Raw genomic sequence first — 7,754 nt, 5'->3', positions numbered from 1 at the left:
CTCCCCCGGCTTATAAAGGCCAGCCGGGCTAGAGTCCGGGTCGGTTACGACCCGGCTAGGTCGGTTGACTTTTTAAAAAAAAAATTATGCTCAGAAAATCAATTAAAAGAAATACTAAACGGACTCCAAAATCCTGAAATAAATTTTTCCCGACTTCTAAAATCAAGCCAGACAAGATGAACATTTATTTGGGTCCTAAATGCAATTTTGAAAAACGCGCATTTTTCCTAAATTCAAATAAAATAGCGATAAACTCGAAAATAAAATCATATTTGATTTTATTATTAAATCCTCAATATTTCTTTATTTTGGGAGATTCATTTTATTCCCTCTCTCATATTTTTATAATAAAAATAATTGAAGATAAAATAAATAAAATCAAATGACCCTATTTTCAAAATTTGAGAAAACTCAAATATGAAAATAACGAAATCCCCAACTCTCTCCGTGGGTCCTTGAGTTGCGTAGAATTTCTTGGATCAAGCCAAAATGCAATAAAATATGATATGCAAATGACGATCTATGTATAACATTCCAAATTGAAAATTTGGGATGTTACAAACCTACCCCCCTTAAGATGAATCTCGCCCTCGAGATTCGGGTTGGCTAGAAAATAGGTGAGGGTGGTCCTTCCGTAGATCTTCCTCTCGCTCCCAGGTGGCTTCATCCTTGGTATGGTGGCTCCACTGAACTTTGCAAAACTTGATAACCTTGCTGCATGTGACTCGGCTGGCATATTCGAGAATCTTGACTAGCTTCTCCTCGTAGGTCAAATCACTATCCAACTGAATCGCTTCCAGCGGCACTGTATCTCTCAGCGGTATATCAGCCATCTCTGCGTGGCACTTCTTCAACTGGGAAACATGGAACACATCGTGAACTCTTGACAATCCTTCGGGCAATTACAACTTCTAAGCAACTTCTCCCATACGCTCCAAAACTTTATATGGTCCCACAAAACATGGCGCTAACTTTCCCTTAACTCCAAAACGCTTAACTCCTCGAAGTGGAGATACACGAAGATAAACTCTGTCTCCGACTTTGTAGACTGTCTCCTTGCGTTTAGAATCTGCGTAGCTCTTCTGCCTGGACTGGGCTACCTTGAGCCTATCGCGAATCAACTTCACCTTCTGTTCAGACTCTTTAATCAAATCTGGTCCAAACAACTGACGGTCTCCAACTTCGTCCCACAACAACGGTGTCCTGCACCTCCTCCCGTACAGAGCTTCGAAAGGGGCCATCTTCAAACTGGATTGATAACTGTTGTTGTATGAGAACTCTGCATATGGCAAATTGTCGTCCCAACTAGATCCATAATCTAGCGCACAAGCTCTTAGCATATCCTCCAGAATCTGATTGACTCTCTCGGTTTGTCCATCTGTCTGCGGATGAAAGGATGTACTAAACTCTAGCCTGGTACCCAAAGTTTTGTGCAACTGATTCCAGAACTTTGAGGTAAACTGGGTTCCTCTATCTGATACAATGCTCCTTGGAACTCCATGTAGACATACGATCCTGGTCATGTATATCTTTGCCAACTTAGCACTGGTGTAAGTGGTCTTCACTGGGATGAAATGAGCTACCTTCGTCAAACGATCAACTACAACCCATATCGAGTCATAGCCTGAACGAGTCCTGGGCAATCCCGTGATAAAATCTATGCCTAGCTTATCCCACCTTCATTCGGGTATCGGCAATGGCTGTAGCAATCCTGCTGGCTTCTGATGCTCTGCCTTCACTCTCTGACATATATCACATACTGCTACATACTCCGCAATATCTTTCTTCATTCCGGTCCACCAGGAAGTGTCCTTCAAATCTAGATACATCTTGGTATTTCCTGGATGAATCGAATACAGCAAATCATGGGCCTCTTGCAGAATCAATTTCCTGGTCTCCGGGTCATTAGGCACATAAACGCGGTCCTCAAACCATAAGGTATCGTGCTCGTCCTCACAAAATCCCTTAGCTTTTCCTTTGCTCATCTTCTCCTGTATTACGGCAATCTCCTTGTCAGTCTTCTGAGCTTCTCTGATCTTATCCATCAGGGTAGACTGAATCTCCAATGCTGCTACATAGCCTCTCGGAACTATCTCCAAACATAGCTCACGAAGATCCTCGGCTAACTCTTTGGTAATTCTCCGGTCATGAGCGTGGTGACATGGCTCTTGCGGCTCAACGCATCGGCTACTACGTTAGCCTTTCCAGGGTGATAATGCAATCTCATATCATAATCCTTAATGAGCTCCAACCATCTTCTTTGCCTGAGATTCAACTCCTTCTGCGTGAAGATGTACTTCAAACTCTTGTGATCCGTGTACACCTCGCAATGGTTTCCGATGAGAAAATGTCCATGTTGGAAATATGCCCTAGAGGCAATAATAAAAGGATTATTATTATATTTCCTTGTTCATGATAATTGTCTTTATTCATGCTATAATTGTATTATCCGGAAATCGTAATACACGTGTGAATACATAGACCATAATATGTCCCTAGTAAGCCTCTAGTTGACTAGCTCGTTGATCAACAGATAGTCATGGTTTCCTGACTATGGACATTAGATGTCGTTGATAGCGGGATCACATCATTAGGAGAATGATGTGATGGACAAGACCCAATCCTAAGCATATCACAAGATCGTGTAGTTCATTTTGCTAGAGCTTTTCCAATGTCAAGTATCTTTTCCTTAGACCATGAGATCGTGTAACTCCCGGATACCGTAGGAGTGCTTTGGGTGTACCAAACGTCACAACGTAACTGGGTGACTATAAAGGTGCACTACAGGTATCTCCGAAAGTGTCTGTTGGGTTGACACAGATCGAGACTGGGATTTGTCACTCCGTATAACGGAGAGGTATCACTGGGCCCACTCGGTAGTGCATCATCATAATGAGCTCAAAGTGACCAAGTGTCTGGTCACGGGATCATGCATTACGGTACGAGTAAAGTGACTTGCCGGTAACGAGACTGAACGAGGTATTGGGATACCGACGATCGAGTCTCGGGCAAGTAACATACCGTCTGACAAAGGGAATAGTATACGGGGTTGTTTGAATCCTCGACATCGTGGTTCATCCGATGAGATCATCGAGGAGTATGTGGGAGCCAACATGGGTATCCAGATCCCGCTGTTGGTTATTGACCGGAGAGCCGTCTCGGTCATGTCTACATGTCTCCCAAACCCGTAGGGTCTACACACTTAAGGTTCGGTGACGCTAGGGTTGTATGAATATGAGTATGCAGCAAACCGAATGTTGTTCGGAGTCCCGGATGAGATCCCGGATGTCACGAGGAGTTTCGGAATGGTCCGGAGGTAAAGAATTATATATAGGAAGTGATGTTTCGGCCATCGGGAAAGTTTCAGGGTCACCCGGTATTGTACCGGGACCACCGGAAGGGTCCCGGCGGTCCACCGGGTGGGGCCACCTATCCCGGAGGGCACCATGGGCTAAAGTGGGAGGGGAACCAGCCCCTAGTGGGCTGGTGCGCCCCCCCCTTGGGCCTCCCCTGCGCCTAGGGTTGGAAACCCTAGGGTGGGGGGCTCTCCACTTGCCTTGGGGGGCACTCCACCCCCCTTGGCCGCTGCCCCCCTGGGAGATTGGATCACCAGGGCCGGCGCCCCCCCTGGGGGCCTATATAAAGGAGGGGGAGAGGGAGGGCAGCTGCACCTAAGTCTTGGCGCCTCCCTCCCCTGCTACACCTCCTCCTCCCGCAGCAGCTTGGCGAAGCCCTGCAGGAGTTCTGCTGCATCCACCACCACGCCGTCGTGCTGCTGGATCATCAACAACCTCTCCTTCCCCCTTGCTGGATCAAGAAGGAGGAGACGTCATCCGCTCCGTACGTGTGTTGAACGCGGAGGTGCTGTCCGTTCGGCACTTGGTCATCGGTGATTTGAATCACGGCGAGTACGACTCCATCATCACCGTTCTCTTGAACGCTTCCGCACGCGATCTACAAGTGGTATGTAGATGCAATCTCTCTCCCATGACTCGTTGCTTAGATGAACTCCTAGATGGATCTTGGTGAAACCGTAGGAAATTTTTTATTTTCTACAACGTTCCCCAACAGTCCCCATGTCTTCAATGCATGCACTACGGCTGCTAACTCCAAATCATGTGTAGCATAATTTAACTCATGAGGTTTAAGTTGTCGTGAGGCATACGAAACAACTCTTCCCTCCTGCATAAGCACTACTCCAAGTCCTCGACAAGAAGCGTCGCAATAAACTTCATAATCCTTGCGCTGGTCGGGCAGAATCAAAACTGGTGAGGTAACCAAACGTTTCTTCAACTCCTGGAAACTAGCCTCACATTCCTCAGTCCATATGAACTTGGTGTCCTTCTTCAACAACTCCATCATAGGCTTCGCAATCTTTGAGAAATTCTTAATGAACCTCCGGTAGTATCCTGCAAGTCCAAGAAAACTTCGGATCTCTCCAACTGTTGTTGGGGCTTCCTAGTTTGTCACAGTGACAACTTTGGTGGGGTCTACTGCTATTCCTTCTCCGGATATGACATGTCCGAGAAATCCAACTTCCTTCAACCAAAACTAACTTTTGCTGAAATTGGCATATAACTGATGTTCTCTGAGCTTCTCCATTACCAAACGCAAATGCTCCTTATGCTCTTCTTCATTCTTTGAGTAGACCAAAATATCATCAATGAACACCACGACGAACTTATCCAGAAACTCCATAAACACCTTGTTCATCATGTTCATGAAATAGGCAGGTGCGTTAGTCAGACCAAATGACATAACGGTATACTCGTACAGCCCGTACCTGGTGGTAAAAGCTGTTTTAGGTATATCCTGCTCCCGAATCTTCAACTGATGGTATCTTGATCGCAAATTGACCTTGGAAAATACCTTAGCTCCTTCCAATCGGTCAAACAAGTCATTGATCATCGGCAGTGGGTACTTGTTCTTGATTGTCACCTCATTCAATCCTCGATAATCAACAACCATCCTCAATGATTCATCCTTCTTCTCCACTAGAAGCATTGGCGATCCCCAAGGTGAAGAACTTGGGCGAATATATCCTTTATCCAATAATTCCTTAATCTACTTCTTAATTTCCTCCAAATCTTTTGCGGGCATCCTATATGGTCTCTTAGATATCGGCCCCATGCCTGGCAAAAGTTCAATCAGAAACTCAATTTCTCTATCCGGTGGCATGCCTGGCAACTCCTCTGGAAATATATCAGGAAAATCCTTCACCACTGGTACGTCCTCTTGTACAACTCCTGATAAGGAATTTACTTGAGTCCTCTTCGGCTCATGCCGTGATACATACTTAATCCTTCTTCCTTCTGGGGTGGTAAGCAAAATCGACTTACTGGCGCAATCGATGTTTCCTACATACATCGTTAGTCAATCCATACCCAGTATCACATCCAAACCTTGTGATTACAAAATGATTAAATCTGAGGGGAAAACATGACTACCTATACTCAATGGCACTTGAAAACATCCTCGACTGGCCATATACTCCGCTTCTGGTGAGCTCACTAGCATAGGTGTTCTAAGAACCTTGGTGGGCAGTTTATACTTATCCACAAATCCCCTTGATATGTATGAATGTGATGCACCAGTATCAAAAAGAACGAGTGCAGTAAATGACTTAACCAAAAACTTACCTATCATTGCATCCGGTTGGGCTTCAACCTCCTCCGTGTTAACGTGGTTCACCTGTCCCCTGTTGAAACGGTTCGGCTTCTTCCCAGAGCTTCCATTGCCATTTCCATTCTTAGCTTCAGGACATTCATTTGCATAATGTCCAGTCTTCTGACACTTGTAGCAAGTGACTTGGCTCAGATCCCTCTTGGCTGGGGTTGATGGGTTGGTATGGTTCTGGCCGTTGCTTCCTCCATTCTCATTACCATTATTGGAGCCACTATGGTTGTGCGAGCTCCCTCCTCCACGAGTATGCTGAAAAGGTCCTCCCGCATTCGGAGTAAAGCGGGGCTTCTGCTGAGCTCCAGAATTGTACTTCCCTTGTCCATATTTCCTCTTGCGGTTGTCAATCTGCTGCTGCTTCCCATCAATCATGAGAGCTCTATCTACCAACTCCTGGTAGTTGTTGAAGGTTGCTACCATCAACTGCCTGCTCAACTCATCATTCAGTCCTTCCAGAAACTTCTCCTGCTTAGCTGCATCCGTAGAGACGTCATCTGGGGCATAATGTGCTAGCTTACTAAAGTCATCCACATACTAGCCAACTGTACGTCCTCCTTGGCGCAAGTTGCGAAACTCACGCTTCTTCATGGCCGTAGCTCCTGCTGAAACATGGGTGATAACCCGCAAGTATACGAGATAGTTGTAGCCTCTTTCGATAAGTAAGAGTGTCGAACCCAACGAGGAGCTAAAGGTAGAACAAATACTCTCTCAAGTCCTATCGGCCACTAATACGACTCTACGCACGCTTGACGTTCACTTTATCTAGAACAAGTATGAAACTAGAAGTACTTTGTAGGTGTTGATGGATAGGGTTGCAAGATAATAAAGAGCACGTAAATAAAAGCTAGGGGCTGTTTAGATAAAGATGCAATAAAGTAAATATAGCGAGTGTGGAAAAGTGGTGGTAGGAGTTGTGAAATTGTCCCTAAGCAATTGACTACGTTACTAGACCGGTAATCACTATTGCGATTCTATTTGAGGGAGAGGCATAAGCTAACATACTTTCTCTACTTGGATCATATGCACTTATGATTGGAACTCTAGCAAGCATCCACAACTACTAAAGATTCATTAAGGTAAAACCCAACCATAGCATTAAAGCATCAAGTCCCCTTTATCCCATACGCAACAATCCCCTTACTCGGATTTGTGTTTCAGTCACTCACGCAACCCAGTATAAGCGAATCATGAATGCATTGTAACACCCTGTAGCGGGAATCCCTCACGCTTGCGCTACACGGAGGGCACCATAGGACAGCACCAATAATAAAACATGCAACTCAAACCAATCATAGCAATTCATCAATCATCGATAGGACAATGGAAATCTACTCAGACATCATAGGATGGCAACACATCATTGGATAATAATATGAAGCATAAAGCACCATGTTCCAGTAGAGGGTACAACGGGTTGCGGGAGAGTGGACCGCTGAATATAGATGGGGGAAGGTGATCGAGATGTTAGTGAAGATGGCGGAGGTGATGATGGCCCCCCGGCGGTGTTCCGGCGCCACCGGAAGCAAGGGGGAGAGAGCCCCCCTTCTTCTTCTTCTTCCCTGACCTTCTCCCTAGATGGGAGAAGGGTTTCCCCTCTGGTCCTTGGCTCCCATGGCGTGGGAGGGGCGAGAGCCCCTCCGAGATTGGATCTATCTCTCTGTTTCTGCGTTCTGGAATCCTTCCCCTTCACCGTTTCTTTTATATCTAGAGATCCGTAACTCCGATTGGGGTGAATCTTTCGCCCAGACTTTTCTCGTAAAATTAGCTTTCTTGCGGTAAAAGAAGAGCGTCAACCGCCTTACAAGTGTCCCACGAAAGCCCAGGGCACGCCAAGGGGGGAGGGCACGCCCCCCTGTCTCGTGGCCACCCCGGACACCGTTTCACGTTGATTCTTCCTCCAAAAAATCCCAAATATTCCAAAATAATTCTCCGTCCGTTTTTACCCCGTTTGGATTCCTTTGGATATTGGGTTTCTATGAAACAAAAAACATGCAACAGACAGGAACTGGCACTGGGCACTCGATCAATATGTTAGTCCCCAAAATAGTATAAAAAGTTGCCAAAAGTATATAAAA

The sequence above is a fragment of the Triticum dicoccoides genome, chromosome 7B, assembly GCF_002162155.2.
Source record: "Triticum dicoccoides isolate Atlit2015 ecotype Zavitan chromosome 7B, WEW_v2.0, whole genome shotgun sequence".
In the NCBI taxonomy this organism is placed as follows: Eukaryota; Viridiplantae; Streptophyta; class Magnoliopsida; order Poales; family Poaceae; genus Triticum; species Triticum dicoccoides.
The sequence above is the reverse complement of the archived record's forward strand: the minus strand, read 5'-3'. Positions refer to the sequence as shown.